The 24597-nt window shown below is 38.1% G+C and overlaps 1 protein-coding gene across 11 annotated transcripts in view; it reads right to left on the reverse strand.

Annotated features, from left to right (window-relative positions):
- RBMS3 (RNA binding motif single stranded interacting protein 3) overlaps positions 1–24597 on the reverse strand; it is a 727705-nt gene that overhangs the window by 493907 nt on the left and 209201 nt on the right. The gene's annotated exons all lie outside the window — the stretch shown is intronic.

Below are 24597 nucleotides of genomic sequence, written 5' to 3' on the forward strand. Positions count from 1 at the left end.
TTTTCACCAGCTCCTCTTTATAACTAGAGAATGGGCTTCCTTCCCTACATAATTACTGGGTTGAGCCTTCGAAAATAAACCCGTCAGGCTGTCATAGGTGGCTAAGAGGGGATTGTGTGTGATTGTGATCAAAGTAAATCACACTCTGTGGATTCTTGGAAAAATGCACAGGCCTTGGAGCCAGGCTGATCAGGGCCTGCGTCTAGCTCGGGCGCTTACCTAGCGCTGTAACTCTGAGCAGTTCAGCACGACTTATCTAAGCCCATTTTCTCATTTGTAAAAATGAGAATTGGAACAATCACTTTTCATGATATGGGAGAGGGTTAAATTGAAATGTTGCGATTTCCTAGCAGGTTGTAGGATAAATAGGACTTTTTTTTTTGCTACTAAAAAGGTATTAGTTATACTGTAAGTTAATTGAGGATAAGGACTGAGTTTTGTACTCTCCATGCCTAACACCACCAGTAATAGAAGCTAAATAAAGGTTTGCTGTAAATAATCAATGATGTAGGTTATCCATGGTGCTTCCTCTACAATAAAATTTCTACCATAATATAGCTATATATTTACATCATAAATGTTTTAATTATTTTATCATCTCTTGCAGAAGACCTAGTCTAGGTTTTTTTTTCAGAGATTGGTAATATGGGGAATGAAATAATCTTGTTGAGCCTATTTATGAGGTATAAATGATAGGACTGAAGAAGGTAAGTCCTAAGACCCTGTCCTTCTTTAGGATTCCATGAAGGATGCTTCTAGATCAACATAAGAACATGGAGAAGTTATAATGCAAATTTAAATACCAACTTTATTAACGACTCATCTTATGTTCAAGATTTCAGCTATGGTCACAAAATATTTGGCAAGTTTTCCTTTAATTCTATGTTCCTAAGGAAGTATAAGAACATAGGATAAATACTAAACATTCTGAGAATTAACGAACTAGGTTCCCTACCACCAATGTTTCTTTTCCATTTGTAATCACCTTTTACTATACCATTAATTCTTTGGAGCATTAAATTCTTGGAGTGGTCATTTATTAAAATTCTAGTGTTGAAAATAGCACAGTACTAGAAATGCCTTTGCCTCTCTTTTTTCCCCAATGGAATTGCTATCATTATACTAATATCACCTACAGCCTTGAAAATCATTCCAATAGGAGCTGAGCTATTGCTAGGTCACAACAGAAACAGGAATAATTGTATGAGATCAGTGGAAGGAGTCTGAGATGATTTCCCACCTATAAGCTCCACCCTTCTTAAGTCAGCCAGAACTGGGCTGGAGCTGTCCAAAGCTGAACTGGGCAGATTTCACCAGCATATAAACCTGACGCTTCAGCTACTTGCATCTTTAGTACCCCTGCCCTTCCTGCACCATTACAATGATAACCCTATAGTAAACAAAATCGAAGAGAGCTAGGGTTGAAAGTGTCTCTTACTATTTTGCAGATGAAGAAAGTATGTTCTAAAAGATCAGTAACTTGATCAAAATCACATAATTTGTGAAACTTCCAATAGGGACTTGAATATGGGATTTTTGAGTTTGGTGCAGTGCTTAACTAATATAGCATGCAGCCTCTAAAATAGAAAAGCTACATATATCAAGTCGTCTTGTTCAATCAACCTTCACGTCTTTGGGGATCCACGTATTTGATCTCCAGGGCAATGCAATGTAGTCATTAAAAGAATATATTGTGGCAATAAACTTCCATGGCTCAAATCTCAGTTCAGCCAGGGTATACTTGATTAACTAAGTCTTATGTGCTCTTTGCATCATTTCACCATCTATAATGATATAAATCTATTTTTATATTGATTTAGATGATATTTATTTAAAATTGTGTACATCTACTTGTAAATCTATAAAATGATGATAACAGTCTCTACCTCATAAGGTTGTGGGGTTCACCTAGAGTGCTGATAACACTGGCTGGCATAGAGAAAGTGCTCATTTAATATTAGCTTTTCTTACAATCACTTTCTTGCTGTTATCTGCTACATAAAACTGTCTCCAGTCCTTGGCATTCTCTGAGGTAGATAAGAAGTGGAAGGGGGTTAAGGTTCTGTCCCAAATCCCAGCTTAAAACACTACTACTTAGACTGTCAAAATCTTCCACTAAGAAACTTGGCAGGTAACGTTATTTGCTAAAAGGATAATTTGCATTTATAATTTATATTGTTATTTTTAATGTTTGGGATTTTATTAACTATATTCTCACTGTACTTAATCATACAATTACCCATAGGTTCAAATATTTTCATGGTTTATTTAGTATGACAAACTGTCTGTTGCCTCATTTTTTTTTAACTTGTAGATTTTTATTGAGCAGAGATGCAAATAATTTCTGTCCAGTGGAAAAGATAACTCTAAAGTTACAGCTTATTGCCATGTTCAACATTAATTAGTTTTGTATCTAAACCGACATTCTTATCCTAATGTTCCTTTGTAAGTTGCCTATAGATATCTAGCTTTTCAAATGCTCTTTGAACTGGTTTTAACACCTTGTATATACAAGCCCACTCTCCCCAAAATTCTTCCTCCTTCCACCTTCCCCAACCCCCAAGACATACATACAGCCTCTCTTTCGAGCTCTATTTCATCCCAAGAGTTTCTCTTTTAGGAAAATAACCAGTACAATAATATATTTGAACAGTGTGTTCAGTAGACAATGTTTAAAGGTACCTATAACCGTACCCATTAACTACAGTGATGTTTGCTAGGTTTGGACTATTCAGTCAAGAAAACATTTGCAAAATTATATGGATCTTAGAGAAGAAAACAAAAAGGGAGCAAAAAGGGAACATTTGCTGAAACATTTTTCCCCCCACAAAGCACCCATCAATACAATATGGAAGAAGCAAAAACCAGAGGAAGAAAAAGAATTTAGAACATTTATAACCATCTCACATCAGGCACATAAACCCTTAAGACAAAAATCCTTCTTCTTTTGTTTCTAAAGCCACTCCTGAAATTTTTCCATAAGTACCTTCTAAATTAAAATTTAGCTCTGTCTCTTAAAGAGGAAATTGAAAATTACTGTATCTCATAGTGATTCTGTCTCACAGTGGGACTCAACCTATGGTGTCCATGTTGTCCTACTGTATCACTGTTATGAGGATTTCTTCTTCATAAAATGCAGTATATGGAAAAGATCACTGTCAGTCTTTTACAGCCAAAAAAGTGAAATGCTTTCTTGTAGAAAACATTTGTGACTATTTTAGCAAGCAACATTTTTCTTAAAAAAATAATTTTATTATTCAGAAAGTATTACAATACTACTATACATGGAAAAAACATACACACACACACACACATGCCAAAAAGCAAAAGCAAAGTATGCTGTTTCTTGACTTCCTTATTCCTAATTACTCTCTAGGTGAGAATTTCCAATGGTCCAGAATCACAAAACCATAGAACACAACTTGTTAATTCAGCCTCTACTCTGGCTGGAGTTACAGGAATTTCAGTCCTTGGCTCAGTTACAAGCTTCTGCATTAACAATTATTTCACAAAGCTAGAATATGCTTTAAACAACAAGAGAAGGTATTTAATGGGCCATTAGTTCTAGTTCATGTCTGAACTCTCACGATGACAAACAGGGACTTTCTGCATGACTGGTGCTGTATCCTCCTTGCCCTGCAAAGTCAGCCACTGATGTAGGTAAGTCAAGTTTAGACTTTTTTTTTGAAAAGACCTAAAACCACCATAAAGACAAAAACCACCCATATAATGTACCTGCGAAGAATTGTATTAAATTTCTCTTATGTCTTGTCAAAGTAGAGTAAAAACTACTGACTAAAGATATTTTTTTAATATATTCTAAAGAAAAAAAAATTTCTCAGGTAAAATTATTCCTAAACTTACATTATATTACTTATTTACTCTTCTCCTTTTTGGAGTTTAGATCAAGACCTTAAGTGTTCAGAAAGCTTTTTTTCTTTTTTTTATGCCACCCACAAGTGGAAAGCAAAATCTGATATTAGAGGAAAATATGTGACCCAATTACTGAACAATGCCTAGAAATAGACACCTCAGCGGGGTCCCCAATTCTCTCTTCTATGTTTTCACTTCCTGAAGCTAGAAGAGATAAAATATCACCCACAGTCAACTTCCTGGGGGGTTTCAACTTCTTGGGGGAAACAAATAAATGAACACATTTTTTTTAACCATAATTCTTTCCATCTGGGCTCAGTGTCTTCTCCAGCCAGTATGAGAAGCACCTAAGACAGCACTGCTAGGGCACTTTTCTATATAAAGATATCCAACTCCATGTCATATCTATAAAGTCACCAACTATCCTGAGTGCCCATAAATTCTCCAAACACAACCCAGTTCCAAATAACATTGTCTTTATAGTCTAAGAGGACTTTGTGGTCACAAACAGAAGCCAATGCACAATAACATTTTGAGTTTTCACAACTGAGTTTTATAATTCATGTGTTGTCTATCAACTCTAAAAAATACGTTTACCTGAGCTTGTCAATAAAATATTTACATTTAATTTTTTAAAGAAATAGTCAATTCTTTCTGACATTTATTCTTAAATAGCATCTGAGTCATTTGTTGATACCCTTGATTATTCCACATACAAGCCTCATTTAAACTAATGGAATCTTTTATTTTCCAAAATTGAGGAGAAAATAGAGCAATTATGGGTCTACTGTTCATCAATTATGAAGACATCAATCCGGTGGGATCTTTCTATAAAGAATTTCTTTTTAAAGCCTTTTACTGAGTCACTCACCGTGTATATTAATTCAAGTAATACAGGCAGAGACTGCAAATAGTTTCCGCAGTCAATCAACTCCCAGCTAACTCATTTTTCACATGCCTTCTATACTGATACCAAGACAAGAACAAAGGTATTACATTTATTTAATGGATGGAATATTATCCTTTTAGCCAATGTGGTTGTTTGCCTACTTCTAGAAGGCTCATTCATTCTTTGGCGCTTGGGGATGCTAATGGGGTATATCTATGGCTTTTGAGATCCAGCAGGAATGTGGTGGGACTATCTCTTTGAGGGACTATATCAGCCAGTTTCCATCTACAAGAGAACAAGTCTACGGCCCATTAACATTCTGAGTCATTAACAAATTCATTCTACAAACAAGTGGTCAAAGCCAGGAATAACTATTGTGGGCAGACCTATGTCCCCTCAAATTTCATATGTTGAAGGCTTAACACCAACACCTCAAAATGTAACCATATTTGGGCAGATAGCCTTTAAAGGGGTAAGGTATAACGTTATAGTAGCACAGGGAACTCTGCTCAATATTATATAACAATCTAAGTGGGAAAAGAATTTGATAAAGAATGGATATATGAAAAAAAAAAATAAAGAGGTAAGGTAAAACCAAGTCCTATGCATGGGCCCTAGTCCAATATGACTGACATCCTTATAAATTAGGACAAAGGCACAGAGGAAAGACCACAAGGCACAGAGGGAAGAGATGGCCATTTACAAGCCGAGGAGAGAGGCCTCAGAAGAAATCACACTTCTGACACCTTCATCTCATATTTCTAGCTTCCAGAACTGTGAGAAAATAAATTTCTGTTGCTTAAGTGGTACTTGGTTATGGCAGCCCTAGCAAACTAACACAATAACCTCTTATCCAAGGTCTGGTGAGCTTTGATAAAGGGAATGAAGGTGAGACTTCCTTAAATTCTTGACACAGTGATTTGTCAGTGGGTCCCACCAAGCCCTCACCTAACACCTCCAAGTTCTCTGTCACCCACATGTGTGTGTGACAACAGAGGCCAATAAGTATCGCAGTGTCACCCAGAGCAGACAACTAATACTCTAGAACCTGGTTCTTGGCCTTGTAGTTTGGGCATTCTTTTTATCCCCCCAGAGATAATCATACTCTTGAATCCACACCAAGTAAATGTCACAAGTTTATTGCACAAACCGAAATGTCCTTTTTAATTTACAACTTCGGACTCGCACACTCCAGAGAAAACAAAATAAGAGTTTCTAGCTGGGAGAATTGAAGAAAATTTCAAGGAGGAGGAAGTGTTTAAAGAAGCGGTTAACATTTTGACAATCAGAAATGTTTTTTATACTTCTTAGGGATAAGAAAAACAATTCTAAAAAAAAAAAAATTTCTTTTTTAGACCGATGTATTACTATTTAGTAAATTACTGTTTTCACACTACAAATAGGTTCACCACGATCCTAGGGCTGTCATGCTGCATTTACAATCTGACCAACTCTAAGACAATGGTTCTCAGACTTTGACGTGCCCCAGAATCTCTTGGAGGGCTTATTAACACACGGATTGCTCGGCCCAACTCCCAGAAATACAGACTCTGCAGGTAAGAGGTGGGCCTGAAGGATTTGCAGCTCTAATAAGATCCCAGGTGATGCTGATGTTGCTGATAGTGTTATGAGAACCACCACTTCAAGAAAGAGAATGACATACAGACACCAAAGCATGTGTGGTTTGTTATCTGCAAAATTCACAGTCTGAGGGAACTTTCTACAGCCACGGAGAACTACTTTCAAAACTGCAAACAGCATTTGCTTTTGTTCAAATGATATTCTATGTTGAAAAAAGATGGACTACAAATTTTTTCAGAGTTTTTGCTTAATAATATTTTTTCATTTAGCTAATATAATGACAACTTACAACTCAAAGACAGCTGCTTTGAAATTTTTGTCAGGGACGTTTTAGAAAGTCCAAAGAAAACACATGGGCAATGTCTATGTAACTCTCTTCCTTCATCTGAAATAACTAGTTGCTAATTCCTAGTTTGATTGAATTAGAGTACTAATATGAAAAAAATAACTGGCAGGCAAATAATGATTAGTAACTGGTTAGTGTCTTTGCTGGTTCTTTAATGAGAAATGGATGTAAAGCTGGAATGAATATACTAGACTGAAAATGAATACTTTCAAATTCTGAAACAAAACAAAACAAAAATCACTAACTTGCTAACTCTTGGGTTACATTTTAGGTTATGTATTTATGTTATGTATTTAGGGTATATAGCCTGTCATCTTAGAGAAAGCTTGCGAGAAAGAGATTTCCATGCAAACAAATGGGATGGCAAATCACATCCTTTTGGGTACTTTCTACAACCAATCATAGCACATTTCAGCATGCTTAACATCCTTTAATATTTGTTCTGCTAATGAGGAAAGAGAATAGGCTTTGGAACCAATTAATATGGACTTGAGAATTTGAAAAAGAATAGATACATGTATATGTATGACAATCACTTTGCTGTACACCTGAAACTAACATAACCTTGTTAATCAACTATAGTCCAATATAAAATAAGTTTAAAAAAATATGGACTTGAATCTGACCTGTACCACCCATAGGATGTGAAACAAACAAACTACTCAACACCTTGGTACCTCAGTTTGCTGATCTGTATAGTGTAATCACTAGGCCTGCTTTTTTAGTGGCTGTAAAGATGAAATAAAATAGTGTGTGCTAAACTTCTTAGTACAATGTGTGACATGTTGAAATTTCTTCCATTGTCTTTCTAAAGCCTGCCTTATGCTTTATTACCTATACATTTACTGTGTAGCATACAAATGTCCATGCATAACTTGGACAACAATATCTCTTGACTATTTGATAGAGCCAGTCTCCATGCTGGCAGAGGCCCCTTAGGAAGCATATGCTTTGACACTCATATGACCTCTCATTTATACTCCAAGTCAATTCACAGTTTCTCCTCCACTCACCCAGTCTCCTCCTGGCAACACCTAACTCCTTGCTCAGTCTGATCTCAAAGTTCAGCCCCTTCCATGCAGCCCCCACTACCTTTCCATATGCATCTGCCTTCTAACCTCCCACCAGTACCCACTGCTCCAGTTACTACCACAGGCCCACTCATTCTCAAGTTCCCCCTTTCCCAGCCAGCAGCCAACAAGTCATGGTACTTGGTGGACCACATCTTGACCCTGGCCCTCGGTTCTCACTGCCGTCCACTCCTAGTTCATCCACGTATGGTTGACTGTCAATAGCATCCCACCCCAAGGCCATTTGGTCTTCAAGGGCCCAATCCTGGTCTTCTGTAAGTGGATTTGAGATTTCAGAGATTTTAAATACCTCCCTTACCAGAAGCAAAGGATCCTGTCAGGATTCATGGGTCCTTCCTTCAAAACCTCTCTAATGTCCATCCTTATTTGTTTTAATTAGTTGACACTTTTACACCACTTTCTATGGGCCAGCCCCTCTTCTAGGCTCTCTATGTATATCCACTCTTGTTAGTCATCACAACAAGCCCTGGATGTGGTCACTAGCTGTGTTACAAACAAGAACACTGAGACAGAAACACCTGAAGTAACTTTCTCAAGGTCACATGACTAGGAAGTAGCAAAAGCAGAATCCCGGGCTGTCTGGCTTCAGAGCATGAGGGCTGCCTTTCAGCTCTAGTGCCTCCTGCCAACCTCCTGCCTCAAAAAGAAGTCATTGCTTCTCCTTTTCTCTCTTCCAACTCCCATTCATCCCTGCCACGTCTGTGCCCTTGTTTCCCTATATATCACCTATGTTTTCTGAAACTTAATCTTTTTTCCCCAGCACCAGGGCTCTTTCCCCTCTGCCTGCCCTTGAACATTTGTAGATCATTTCTTCCTATACATTGGCTATCATCAAGTTTCTCTTTTCATTCCTTGACAGAGTGTTCTTGAATGATTGCTCTGCTCATGCTACTTCTTTCTTCTTAATTTCTAATTACATCCTAAATACTGACTTCTATTATTGGAAATAACTGAAAATTAACTAGTAACTTCTTAATAATTAAAAAGTCAGTTATCATCATCCTTGACTTCTCACTAACCCCCTGGAAAACCTTCATTTTGAAACATTCTTCCCTTGGGTTCCACGCAGCACACTAACCTGGTCCTTATCTTCCTTTCTTGCAGACAAGTTATCCCTTTATCTCTTTCACTTCGCTTTTCTCCTCCTCTAGATTCCTAAAAGTGGGTGTACCTCAAGCGTAATCCTTAGCCCACTTTTGTTTTAGTGCTACAATATCCATGAGACTGGTAATTCTCAGAAGGAACATGTATCAGAATCAGCTGGATGGTTTCTTACAACTCTGGGCCCCAACCTCAGAGTTTTGATTGTTTGGGATGAGGTACAAGAAAGTGAATGTCTAACAAGCTCACAAGTTAGAACCAAGAACCACACTGTGAGAACGATTGATTAGAAATCTCCTTCATTATCACATTTTGAATTTCCATTTCTTTGTGTTTCCCTCTCATATTTCTTTCTCTAGATCTGCCTTCACCCTCAAACCTCAGTCTGGAATCTCCAATTAGAGTTATTGGATATTTAGAGTTATTAATTATTTCCCATTGGAAAAATTAGAATTATCGGATATTTCCCTTTGGATGGAATGGTCATCTCAAAAATGCTACAAAGTTGAACTTGCTGTTTTTCCCTCTCTCCCTTCTCTGAAAACATCTCTGGGGCAGAAGCTAGTTGGGTAGTAATGTGTGTACAGGGTGGAGACTCTGACGACCTGGACAACTCAAGCCCCAGCTGGAGGGGCTCATCTTGTCTCTGGCCATTGTTACCACAAAGGAATGGGATCCAAATGTTGCAAGGCCTTCTGATTGTTTCTGAAAGAAATCTGGATTTTCAGGCAATATTTCTCAATTTTTCAAGATTGCCTTAGAGTCTTTATAAAACAATGTGAAAACACTCTTCTAGGCAGACTGAGCTTGATGGCTGCCAGTTTGTGACGTTGCCCTGATGTCCTCCAGCTGCCCCGTCTCATTCTAAATAATATAGATCCTTCCAGGGCAAATTGCATGTTCTGACCCATTGTCCGCCACTATTTCTCCCAAATTTGCATAGCTGTTGTGCTCACGGCCTGCATAAAATCATCTAGCATTATTATTATTTTTTCCTGTTTTATGGTATTATTTGTTTGTTTCCCACGATCTTCAACCAGACCTTGATTTTTCAGGGGTCCATATAATGCTTTATGCTTCTGTGGACATCCCTGAAATATCCAGGACAGAGTTGGATGAATAATAAATGTCTATGAAAATCTGCTGATTTTTAAGTAAATTTTATGGACCTGACAACTTTTTCCACATCAGAAACACCTACTAATGACTGAACTACACTTATACACAAACAAATATGTATATACCATTAATTGAGCACTTGCTATATGCTGGTCACTACACAGAGTGCATTAGGTATTTTATTCCAAATTCTCACAACTACCTAATAAGCTGATATTATTATTCTTATTTTTTAAGGACGAAAAATTAAACTTAGATACCTTAAGTGACTTGCCCAAGTTGACACAGCTATTGAGTTACATTGCTTATATTTGAACTCAGGTGCATTTGGCTACAAAATCCCTACTCTTTCCTTGATAATCACACTGTCCTTAAAGCATAATGAATAAACTTGGGTAAAAGTCAGTCCCCTGGCCAGTCCTGGGGTCACAAAAACATTTGCAAGTCTTTTATACATGTTGGACATGACTTCAGTTCCAAAAGGCACAAAAATGACCAAAAGTCATTGGACATAGTATAGCTGGACATTCATCATAGATTGTTAGAACTCACTTCTAGAGAAACTTCTTTCTTAAAGAAGCTTCTGATTTCACAACATGTAGCCCATTCTAGTACAACTGTGACTCTAATATGAACTGTATGCATAATGTAAAACATAGCTTCACAGCAGAATTGACATTTGCTATTTGGGGAAGACATCAAACCTCAGATTCTGAAAATCCTGACATCATCTATTGACTCAACACTATTAAAAAAAAAAAAAACTGCATCAAATATGTAGCATATGTGACCATTTTGAGAGCCGTGTTTTAGTAGCAGTGGAATCAGCTGTTCAGAGCACATGCTCAGTTTCCATGATATCCCTCAGTACCAAAGCACATAATCAGGTTCTCAGGAAAATTTTGTGATGGAGTTGTTACTAATAAAGTAGTAGCTCCCAATCCTCGCTTAGGCTACTTAGCTTCTTTCTAATTCCCACCCAGATCTTCTTTGTCACTACCCTTCTTCCTCCAGCTCAACTGGCATCTTCTCTCTGATGCCTTTTTCTCTCTTCCCCAAGTAGCTCATTTCAGTTCTGGTTATGACCCAACATGGCATTGAGCATACCTCTATTAGAAGGTGCATTGTATCATCAATTGTGTCAATGACAACAATGCAATACTTTATCAATACTTCATTGTACTGTGCTGTACTATACCTTTGACCATCCTAATACTGAAGATGAGTTCGTCAAGGGTAGGGCACAGGTGTTATTTATTTTATACCCCTAGCATTACATGCAGGGCTCACTCAATAATTGTTTGTTGGATGAATGGATAAATGAGTGAATACCGTATATCACATCCCCAACATCAGAATGTAAATTCTGATGCGAAGCTATTTTTGCATTATGCATACAGTTCACATTAGAGTCACAGTTGTACAAGAATGGGCTAAAGGTTGTGAAGTCAGATAAGGCAATCAGAGTGTCAATGAGAGTAAGTATATCTAGGCACAGATATATCTTCCACTTTGCAATGTGACAAAGTGCATATCCTACTGACAGTGATACATCACGTTTTAGATCTTATATTGAGCACATTCACTTCATTTCATTCAAAAAGAGAGTGAGGGGGCTTCCCTGGTGGCGCAGTGGTTGAGAATCCGCCTGCCAATGCAGGGGACACGGGTTCGAGCCCTGGTCTGGGAAGATCCCACATGCCGCGGAGCAACTGGGCCCGTGAGCCACAACTACTGAGCCTGCGCGTCTGGAGCCTGTGCTTCCAACAAGAGAGGCCACGATAGTGAGAGGCCCGCGCACCGCAATGAAGAGTGGCCCCCGCTCGCCGCAACTGGAGAAAGCCCTAGCACAGAAACGAAGACCCAACACAGCCATAAAATTAAAAAATAATAAATAAATAAATTAAAAAAAAAAAGAGAGTGAGTTATAACATCACTCAAGAGCCAAAATATGAAATAGTTTTAAAGTCTTTGCTGTAAAATGTTTTATGGCATTATGTTATTTTAAATTGACAAAGACACTCAAGAAAAAGAACTGACATAATATACTGAATGAGGAATTTCGTATAGTAGAGCAGCTACTCTAAGCTTTTTTGAATACAAGAATGCCACTGCTTCATTTAAAAGAATCAGAACTCACAGTGGGAAAAATAGACAAAACGATATCATGTAGAGAGAAGTGGTCCCATGAAGCTCATACATACCAGAAGCAGAAAAGATGAAAATCAAGCCCAACTTTTAAATAATTCTCATATCTTTAATTTCAAAACTTATAAAACAAGGTACCCAAGTGGATGAGAACACAGCCATTTTTGTCAACACGTCAATCTCTTCACATAAAATTTTGAGAAAGTTATAAACTTTCCAATATAAATATAAAATATTGGATAAAGCTCTTCTGTATCACTCCAAAAGATTCAGTCCTTGTGTTACCATAGCAGAAAGCTCACTGTCCAATGGATATTCAAATAATTCATGATAACATAAATCAATGATGCAGTCCATTTACCTCTGTGAAGATTATTTGTTTTATAGATTGTCTGTATTAGTCATAGTATTTTAAAAATTATATGTAAAAATATATAACTATCACACCAGGTAAGTGACAAGACAATAAAAGAATGCATGTTAAGCATTCCAGCTTAGTAATAAGCTTATAGCAGTTGATTCTCCAAAACAGTAGTTGCTGGAGTGATGCTCAATATTTCAATCACTTAATAGTCAGACAATTTAAGCTGATATTATAAATACATTCTGAAAAACATAATTAAGAAAGTGAGTAGACTGCAAAATGTGTGCAATGCTGTCTCCATTCAGTTATCAGTGGCTGCTTGTTCATTTGTCTTAACCTTTCCCACTATCACTGCAGGTGTACACACACCTCTGAGTGCTTTCCTTTCTTTCCACTGGGAAAATGTTTTGCATGACAAGGTACACATCTCTGAGACTTTTTTAGTCCATTCCACTTGGGGAGATCCAGGACTAAAGGGAAAATGCAAGGAAAATTCAGCTGCTCCCCATGTCAGGAACACTATCGTGTCTTCTTATAGATTCTTTTTACCTGATCAACTCTTATTTAATAAAGCTTGAATATATGGTCTCTAATGTCCACTATAAGGTCCCTTAAGATGCCCTCAGTGTAACATAATATATATATACTATCGCAACCAAAGCCTTGTTTGCATACTTTCTTGAAAAACCTATGACTATGAATTTTGTGTGTAAGCACAGATCATGTCCCACAATACTGAAGGGGAGACTCCATGTTTTATACATACTCATGGTGCAGACCATCTACACCTAGGAGAAACACAGTAAACATCTGATGATGTGGTAATGTTCCTCCAGGAATGATAAAAGCAGCTGTTCTAAACTGTGGTGTAAATTAAAAAAGGAAAACCTTATCAAAGTTAATCACTTACTGGCAAATGCATTGTGCTTGATTAACTATTCTCCTTACTCCCTGTGTTTACTTGTGCCTTAAGAATCCATTACAGACACTACTCACACCAAAATAAACTCTTCACTTTCATTATATTATATGTATAATGTTACTCAACTGGGTTGCAGTATCACCTCAGTAAAAAAATCCAAGAATAATTTTGCACTCAACAGTTCTTTGCCCCACAGTGCTTTACATATCTCATTTCTCCTACATCCGTCAGGGAAGACAGCTAGCTCAGTTTCTCTTTCTGGTCTCCAATCTCATCATCTCCCAGTGTGAGCCCCCATATCCAACCAATGTTGACTCCTGGAAGGTTCTAGAATGTTCACTGCTAGAATGCAATTCCGCCAGCCAAGAATTGTCTTCCTTTCCCCATGCCTCTCTACTCACAACTTCCTTTGCCTCTTATCGGTGTGTCTCCTCCAGAAAGATTTCCCTCATGATCTGTTCTTTTAGCTGAATTAGGAGCATCCCCTCTCCCAGGGGGCCTGGTGTTTTCTCCTTGTAGCTCTGTTCCCACTGCACATAAGCACAGGCTTATTCCTGAGAGTTACTTGAGAACAGAAGCCATCTTCCTTGTTTGTATCACCCAACCATCATACGGAAGACAGCAGAGAATAGATGCTCAAGAAAAGCGGTTGAATAGACAATGATGAGGATATTAATTCCTATGTAACAAATGAGCTTACAAGAAAACAAACTTGAAACTTTTTTTTGGTTAGACCTACAACGTATGAAATTACTAGAGAAGCTGTGTTTCTTTTTCCTTGTATTAAAAATGGTTTATAACAACGTTCATCAGCAGCCCCAAACTGGAGACAATTCAAATGGCCAATGATAATATAATGGATAAATATATTGGATTTATTCAAACAATAAAATACTACACCGTGATGCGAATGACAAACAGTGGCCATAAGCAACAATGTGGAGGAATCTCCAACGATGAGCAAAATGAAGCAGACAGACAAAAGCACATATTAAAAGATTCTATTTATATAAGTTTATGTATTAGAAATCAGGATGGGGGTTATCCTTGGAAGGAGTTAGTAACTAGAAGGGGCGTGTGGGTTTGCAGTGCTGGTCACATCCTGCTCTGTGAGTTGGCTGCTGCTGACATGGGTGTGTTCAGTTTGTGAAAACACACCAAGAAGCTGTACACTGACAATTAGTGCACTTTTCTACTAGAGAGCGTTTGTCAATAAAACATTCAGAAAATAATAGCATGGTGGCAGGAGTTAATGATATTTCTAATGAAAAGGAGCCACACAGACATGGAGCAGCAAAAAAATACTTCCCATCCATCCATTTTCTGAGGGAATTTTACTGTTTTCTTTCAAGTCTCTAAGAGCCTTAGTTTAGAACCATTTGGCACAGGCTGAATAAAGAAGAAATATACAAACAGAATACAAATAGAGGTGCTAATAAATTGTCAGCAACATATTGGTTTTTATTGTGTAAAGAGACTTTTACCTATATCATAGCATAGTAATTTGGAAAAAAACAAAACAAAACACAAACTAAGGCCCCTGACATAAAATTCATCATAGCAATAAAAATAGGAGTTTTGAGAAGAAAATATTATAACATATGCCCTGTATCCCCACATACATATATTTATGTCTTGCAAATAAGCCTGATTCTATTGCCAGGTGGATTCCTTTTGAAGCTACATGATTTTTCCAAATTGGATTAGCGTGGGTTTCATTGTACTGTGCTTACAGATGTGTGTTACACAATAGAAATTCACCCACAAAGAGGAAGTAATATATTCTGCTCAGGAGGTGGCCTCTTGTCCCCTTTGTCTTAATGTTAACCACTGGTAAACCAAAGTAAAAGTTGATGTGTTCAGATGGTATGAACTTTCATGTGCCATGGGAACATAATTGGTTCCACTTTCCTTAACATTAAATGTAATGAAAAGCCACATTTCATGCCCATTAAGATTAAAATTCTACTAACAGTCTTCAGCCCACTCCTCACTTGAGCACTGACATTTTAATAAGTGATCACTTTTTCCATTATAGAGGGGCTATATCTCATAAAATCAGATTTGGAAAATGTAGAAAAAAGTAGAAAGACAGAAATTATTCATAATCTCACCGCACAGACTCTTGCTAGGTAAGTTAATTTCCTTTCCTACATATGGGTTTTCTTGTTTATGGGTTTCACATATCACACCACTTACATAATTCCCTATCCAGCACTAACACTTTCAAAGACTTTCTACATGACTATTAAGTATAAGCAATGCCAAAATCAATGTAGTATATAACATAAAAATTATTTCAGTACTGTTAGAATAGTGTAAGCCACACACACAAGCAAGTATGTAAAAGTAGTGATCTTCATTAGGTGGTTTACAATGTACACACTTACAAAGGCATCTTTATTATTATTATTACTATTATTATTATTGTTATTACTATTAAATTAATTAACTAATTATCTAATTTTTAGTGAATGTTACCAAGTACCAAAGGATGTCCTCAGGCATGTAAGGGTCATAGTTCATTTACTGCATTTTTACTGCCTTTTTATTTCAAGTATATCATCATTTCAGGGTATGTCATCGTATCAAGGAACTTCAAAAGAATAAAGGTGTGGATGGCTGACACCTGCCAATATATGTGTCTCCTGGCTATTTTATTTTATTTATTTTTCATTTTTTAATTTTTTGGCTGCACCACGTGGCACGTGCGATCTTAGTTCCCTGACCAAGGATCAAACACGTGCCCCCTGCATTGGATCTCCTGCCCATTTTAGAACTGATTTTCCTACATGTATCTTTTGAGCTAACATTTACTGCTTCCTCCTGGAAATTACATGTTTCTCAAAAAAATAGCAGCATTAGAAAGCATACAGATCTGTGTGTTTGTATGTGTGTCTTTGTGTACATGCGCTTATAGAGAGGTCTCTTCCTACAGCCCCCACAGCGGAGTCCCTAAGAGAAAAGATTTAATCTCGTTTGAGCAATAGCTAATATTTCTACTTCACGTTGTCGCTATGCTGAGAAAATTCATTCACTGCACATAAGGGACAGGCCTTCCAAACACTCAAAGGAATCTTTGAAACCATGAAGCTTCAATTTCCTATTCTATGGTAGCTGAGTATTTTAAAGTATTTACTATCAAACTGCAGTTTAAAGACAAACAGACATTTTTAACACTTAAAATATGCGTTGCTTTTTGACATTTTCTATATTGTACTCAAAAGGTAAAAGTTTGGGAATAGTCATGGGTTTTTTTTTTTTAATATTAGTTTATTTATAACCCTGTCTTGTTTTGTTTGTGTTAGAATTCAGAATACTGAACTTTTAATAAGTCAGATTGAAAATAATAAATGTGTTTATTATAATTATACATTGAATTACATAATATTATATATATACTGTTATTATATTAAATTATCTATTACTTTATATAAATAAATATATTAATTATATATTAATTTATATAAATAAATTAATAAGTATTTATATATAAATGAGTATTGAATATGTGAAAGATTATTTATAACATATGGAAAAGATGTAAAACCTTTTTAGATAAACATATATCACAGAGCTGAAGAAATAAATTATTGCTTATAATTGTCAAATACTTTGTTTCCCTCTTTCTAACTGCATTTCCTGCACTTACTTCTATAGATAACCACTCCCCTGTATTCTCTAATAAAGTACCCCTTGTTTTTCTCTACTGTTTTATCATATTATATGATATATATTGGTTGTTTTACTCATGTTAGAACTTTACTTCAATGAATCATAGCTTACACGTTTTACTGCACCTCATTTATTTCACATTTTAAATCATCAATTCAACCAAGCTGGTGCAAGGGACTGGGATTCTTTTATTTTCACTGGGGTAGAGTGTTCCTTTGAACAAATAATTCACAATTGTTTATCACAGTTCCTGTCTATTTTCACTTAGGTTTATCCATACCCATCCCTTCATTTTTGACACTATGAACACTGCTATCATTAATATTTTCATATTCACTTGTGCAGATGTTCGGGAGGGGAACAGCTGAGGCATGTAGAACACGTGTTGTTTCCCAAAGTGGTGTATCGCCCGCAGAATACTGGTTTATCCACAACCCTACCAATGTTTCCTGTTGCAGTCTTCTCTAATATTTCTCAAACTATTGATTTTAAAATATTATCATTCTTTGTGAGTAAAATGTCTAAGTTTTACAGATTAGTAAACAGTGCCTTAATGAAACGTGATGGACTAAATTAGGCCAGGTTTCCAGGCATGCCTTCCCGCTATTTATGAGAAATCAATATACTGTAACTTTATTGTGTCATGAACTACGTCCAACTCACGGTCTGATTTTTAGAAGAGGTAAATGTAATGTTCTGTCTCACTATGTCTCTATAATTCACCACAATTTGAAGTAGGATCTTGAATCTGTGTGTATGTGTGTGTGTATGTATGTATATGTGTTTGTGTGTCTTTGAATATAAAACAGGCAATGTCAGCAACTCAAAATGACATTATCTAGAGAGCATCCATGTTTCCAAATACTCCATAGAAGGTTCTGTCTCCACAAGACTTTGGTCAATTTGAGGCAGTTTACATTAGGTCTGGAGAAGACTCATGTAGCTTAGAAAACTAATGCCCTACAAAATAAACTACTTAAAAGGGTTTTCAAATAATCCCAGTAGTAAGTAGTTGACAGTCAAAATAAAACTAAGTCTTCTGGTGTTACCACAGAGACAAAACTAAGAGCTGAAGTAAATGTTCCTCTTATTTCCAGTCATCTCTCAAATATTACATAAGCTATTAGAGTACTTTCTATACTGAAAAGCCCAAAACCCAAGTCCTACAAAGTTACTGTATTTCACCAAGTACTCAGGATCAGCCATTTAGGTTATTCCAGATTAGGTTAATGCCACATGATGTTTTCCAAATGTAATGCCATATAAAAAGCCAAGGCTTTCGGGAGGTAACACATGGGTCTTGTGTGTGGTTATCTAAACGAGCTTACGTTTTATCAAACCACAAGCCTTCTGGGGGATCTGGCACCACAGAAGCCAAAGAACATGCAGATTTCTGGTCCACCCCTCCTTTCTGAAGGATGGAAAATTTCAAGAACATCAACAATGTAGCATGCAGACTGCTGGCCGACTCAAGTTCATTTTAAAATAAAAAACTCAGCAAAAGCAACCCAATTTATGGGATCTTTTATGACCCTCAAGTCACTTCCACTGTCGTACCTATTTCTGTATTATACAGGTACGAGACCACATTAATGTAGAGAAACAAAATAGCTGAAGGTATGCATAGCATTCCTTGAAAGGTTAAACTTTAGCTAAAAGGCAAAGAGGTTAAACAATATTTATTCCTCTCCCTTGATAAAAGCCCTACTAGACTCTCAGTTCCTTAAGTTAACAGTCTCACACCTGTACATATTTTTGAAGCCTAATTCTTCACCTACAAAAGATGTCACATGCTTAATTCTCCTGATTTGTGACCTTGCTGTTCAAAGTACAGTCTATGGAACACAGCACAGACATCACCTTGAGCTTCTTAAAAATGCAGAACGTGAGGCCCAGCTCCAGACCTACTGAATCAGAATCTGCATTTTAACTAGATCCCCAAGGATTTCATATACACATCACTGTGGTAAACACACAGTTTAATGACATCCACACACAAAAGTCATGAAATTCCATGCATTTTTGTTGAACCTAGGAGCTAAAAGAAATTAACTTTCTATTAAGAGTCAAGGTAACTTTTCCAGTTACCAAAACTCTGCCTTTGCCAAAGCTGACTAGTTGAAAAAGGTAGATTTGAACTTTATTTGAGGCTCTTGTTTTCTTCTCCTTTTGCAAGATTTTGTACACTGTCATCTGCCATGTACTCATAGTCTATAGCTAATACATGCAGACAACTCATGTCAAAATTGCAGCAAAAGGCACTTTGGTCTCATCTGGGGAAATTTGTAAAACTTGTAAAGAAAAGAAAATCCCGGCTTAGAGAATGTGAAAACTCTTCAGAAATTTAATAATATTTCACTTGGCCTAAAATGTCCCCATAGCCTTTGGTCAAACAATTTGAGAGTAATCTAGTAGCACTGGGATCTGTGTTATCAAGTCTAAATCAATGCCAGCCTTATGTAAATAAAGACTTAGGGATACAGAGCCAAATTCCGCTGGCACCCTGCATTAGTATCACTAAATACAATGGTAATAAAACAATTAAGCAACATTCAAACTGCACAGAGAGTTAAAATTACAGTGCCATTATTACCTAAATCACAGATTACGAAAAAAATAAGGCCAACCCTGTCTGTGTATAAACAGTGCTTAATTTGTCATTGTGTGAGCTCCGTGTGTGTGTGTGTGTGTGTGTGTGTGTGTGTGTGTATGTCTGACAAGCTGTTCAGCCTCCTGCCTTCCTAAGTAGGTTTTACTGTTAAATTATGGCTAGAATTAACCAACATGCCAGTACACCATGATATTAATCTCCCAAGTATTCAATCACCTAACAATAGCACCATTATTCTGGAGAACTCTGCTTGTTCACTGTTCATGTTTTCAGATGTTTCATTAAGAGTAATTTTATTTCCAAAGAATTCAAAAGTTGTGCAAATGCATGATCTAAAAAAAAAAAAAAAAATAGTCTTAAATATTTCATCTTCCAAAAGGAAGCCAAAAAAAAGAAAAAAAGATAATCAAACAATCACTAGGTTGGTGAATTCAAAACAATGATTGAAAATAAAAGCATCTGGAGAGTTCATGGAAAGGACACTTGAAAAGGGTGTCATGGAGCATGGGAGGCTGCACTCTGCTTTTCACAGAGAAAACACCCACTTCCAGGTGTGTTTTCTGTCAGTCGCTATAATTCAGCTGTGGTTGCAACAGCTGTGTCCCCTTCTTGTCATATACCTATGGCCTGTAATTGGCATCGGTGTGAGGAAACGTGTGTCATTGCTGTATCAGAACTGGCCTTCTCTTCAGACGACTGACTTGTATAGTTCATTAAAAGCATTCCTCAAGTGGCCTTCCTATTGAATTCTGACTTCCAGAGTGCCCACAGAGGAACAGTTACAGGCAGTGAGTGAGATCCTGCCTTGGAGTCACACTGCTTCTTGAATGACATCCAAAAGTCAGTGAGCCCAGTGTTTCCAGGACCTGCTGCTGACACAGCTGTTCAGATGGCCCAGGGCAAACCAGAGTGACCAAATCTTTCTCTCCTAGTCAACTCCACCAAAATATGCCCAGACCTGAATTAGGACGGAATTCAAGAAGTAAAATCACAAAGCATATATGTACAGCACTCTTCCTGTGATTTCAGAATCTGCAGGGCTGAACAAACACTTAGGGAATCTTCACTTTAAAAAGTCAATAATATGAATAAGTCTCTTTGGAAAAGTCAATCCTCTGAATAGCAAGGCTTTCTGTCTTTGAACACACCTTTTTGAGGACTTTACATAAAGTATTCCAATTAAAGAAAATTTTCACCATATAGATACCTGAACCTATAAATACAAGATGTGTGTTTCTGAAAGGCCTCCAGGCTCGGGGTCTCACTAGATATGCAGGAAAGAAAAATGTTTCAAAGGAAATGCACATTTCCCTCTATTCTGGTCCCAAATCATAAAGCCTTTTGTTTTTTTATAAATTCATTTATTAGTTTGTTTGTTTTTTGGCTGCATTGGGTCTTCACTGCTGGGCGCAGGCTTTCTCTCCTTGCAGTAAGCGGGGGCTGTTCTTCACTGTGGTGCGCGTGCTTCTCATTGCAGTGGCTTCTCTTGTTGCGGAGCATGGGCTCTAGGTGCACGAGCTCAGTAGTTGTGGCACGCAGGCTCAGGAGTTGAACGCAGGCTCAGCAGTTGTGGTGCACTGGCTTAGTTGCTCTGCGGCATGTGGGATCTTCCCAGACCAGAGCTCAAACCCGTGTCCCCTGCATAGGCAGGTGGATTCTTAAGTCCCATAAAGCCTTTTGAAAAGATAAATGGAGTCCACCAATACGGCAGAAATAATAGAAGCAATCTCTCTGGAGTAATACATTAATTATTTATTATTAATGATTTAAGTGCTATTGTGTTCCCATCTCTAAATATACACTTGTATGCTAGAAGCAGTCATTGAAATATATTGCCCAACTACTAATGCTGGCGCATTGCACTGAGAAGCTGGAATGCTTACCACCAATAAATCCATTCGCTGACATTTATGTCTTTTATTCGCGTGACTTGTGCTGTGGCTTTTCAGAAAGCAGGAAAAGAAGAAGCCAGACTTTCATTTTCCATTTCCTGTCTTGAAAACCCTTCATTGTTATCTGCCTTGTTTTGTGGACCTGGCACACCCTTTTAGAGAAATGAGATTGAGCTAGACAGGTAAATGAAGGTGTTTATCACTGTCATGTTTATTATTTACTATTCAGGGATGGATTTTATAACTATATATCTGGCTGCTTCTGTGTTCCAATCACTGTCCTGGGACTAGAGAGATGGATCAAGTGTAAGCTCTGTCTCCAAAGTGCTCACTGACTAATGCGGCATCAGAGACATGAAAATAAATCCATCCAATACAGTGTCAGTGGTACCAAGTGGCTGTGATTCAAGCATCCACACTAAGACATCACGAGGAATGTGGATGAGAGAGGACACACCTCTGCTGTGAGCCAGGGATGGGTGGGGTGAGCAGTGGGAGATGAGCCCCACAGGCTTCCTTCCCAGAGGAAGTAAACTTGAGCTGAACCTCAGAGCTGTGTTTGTTTTTGCTTGTTCATTTGTTTTTCTGACAAACAACATTCAACCCGTGATTGATAGTCACTGAAAGCCTTGTGGACTCCGGCAGTCACAGAGAGCTCAATCCATCAGCCAGACATTTACTTGGTGCCTGTTAAGTACAAGTGCCATAGAAGACATTCGGGGAAAAAAATTTTTTTTAAACGTTCAAGGTCCTGGCTTTAACTTGCTTCTAGTTCAGCTGAGAGTTAACCATGGCTTGAACAACTCATTTGAAAGCCTAGGCAGGCTGATCAAGACCAAATTTGATCATTTAAAGGAGGCGTTGGGGGTGTGGCAAAGCAGAGGAGGAGAGTGACCCTCAGTCTAAACTCAGCTGTCTTGAGCAAATGGCCCTTGTGACAATCTTGAACCAGACAAACGCCCTGTACGTGGCCACTCACCCTGATAGACGGGGCCTCCCCTCCTGTCCCCCATCCTCACTGGCTGCAACCACAGATGTACTTGGCTTCCTTCATCTTAGAGTTCTTTATATCTGAGAAACCCTTAGAGCCCCAGGTAGTGGCCAGGTTGACTTTCCACTGAGCTGTGGTCCATTTTCACATTAAATTGTTTCAGGACTGCAGGTGTCGAAGGAAAAACAAGATCACGACAGATGTGGAAGGTCTCAAAGACAACTATGCATTATGTTGGAAATGCGTCACAGTCAGCGAGGGGACCTGGCTGTCTGCACTTTGTACTTTGATGGGTGGAATGTAGGTGTGGCTGCATCTAGTCTCCTAAGAATACATAAGCCAACAGGATATGCGCTGTCTTCTTATTTTACTCATCTAAGTTCCATAAGATAGTTTAATGTAATATGTGAATAAAAGAACACTTAGGAGCTGGGTTAGGGAGCAAAGGAGGCAGATGTACAGAGTCCTTACCACAGAGGATTTCTAGGTAATGAGGTGTCCACTCCACATACTTTGCCCTGGAATAAGGCTCGGTGTTCTGGCTGCAATGGCCAAGACTAGTGCCCCGAGGCCCCTCTGTGAACCAAGAGCACTTCTTCTTTCAGGCTGTTCTTTAACTAACTACAAACACAGAATCCTGGAATTTGGGTATTTTGACAAGTGGTCCTGTAACCTTTCTGTGACCAAAGGTCCCTGAGAGAATTGTGCTCATAGGAATCAGCACTATTTCCAAGGGAGCAACGGTGAGATTCCAGGCCTGGGAAGAAACTGGTCTATAAAGAACGATTCTAGAATTCCAACGTGTTAACCCCGACCACATCAAAGCTACATTCCTACACATGTAAGCTCCATGTTGGAAAGGCATTTCCCAGGCAGGCAGGGCTATGGAAAAGTGGCACATTCACCATTTGACTTTGCTAATCTTAAGTGATACGAATTAAGTACATGTGTTCCTTGGTTCTTGATCAAAATACCAAAGATGCCCAAACGTTTACCTAAAAGCAGGTGAAAATGTTAACACGCTGTGATTTACCACATAGGAGCTCTGGAAACACAAATCACCCAAATGTCACCTTGTTCTGAAAGCCTTTCCTTGAGGTTCCTCTCCTCTGCAGCTTAAATCAAGTCCCTTTAACATCGACTCTCACAATACCCTGTACAGCTTTTGGTGGTTTTCTTCTACAGCTTTTGGTGGTTTCATGTTCACTCCCTTCTACAGCTTTTGGTGGTTTCATGTTCACTCCCTTCATTACACTTACAGATTCATAAGGACATCATCATATCTATTCTGCTGCCCTTTGATATCCCAATACCTAGCACAGCACCAGTCACATAATGAGCACTTACTAAGATTTTGTTGAATCAGTGACTGAGCTCTGTATCTAGAACACTGTAGCTATCTGAAAAAAAAAAAAATAGGTTGAATTTTGCAATTCCACTCTTAGTTTTCTTAAGCCATTTTGTGTTTCTAAGAAAAAGCCATAAGTAAGAGCCCTGATGGGCACAATCCCTTAGCTTACGGATTTATCATTCCCAACAGCCTAGCCACGGTTGCAATCTATGAATACACATTTGGCACAGCATCAAAAGATAGCTTCATTGAAACTGCTAAAATAGGAGAAGCTGGGGTAAAGTAAGTGCTACATTCACTGTAAGGGCTGAGTATATTTGGGAAAGCAAAGCCAGTGACTTTGTCCCAGAACTGACATTTAAGAATCAAGGAGGGACTTCCCTGGTGGCGCAGTGGTTAAGAATCTGCCTGCCAATGTAGGGGACACGGGTTCGAGCCCTGGTCCGGGAAGATCTCACATGCCGTGGAGCAACTAAGCCTGTGAGCCACAACTACTGAGCCTGCGCTCTAGAGCCCGTGAGCCACAACTACTGAGCCCGTGTGCCACAACTACCAAAGCAAGCACACCTAGAGCCCGTGGTCCACAACAAGAGAAGCCCGCACACCACAACGAACAATAGCCCCCACTCGGCACAACGAGAGA

Source organism: Balaenoptera acutorostrata, chromosome 10 (genome assembly GCF_949987535.1).
Source record: "Balaenoptera acutorostrata chromosome 10, mBalAcu1.1, whole genome shotgun sequence".
Taxonomy (NCBI): Eukaryota; Metazoa; Chordata; class Mammalia; order Artiodactyla; family Balaenopteridae; genus Balaenoptera; species Balaenoptera acutorostrata.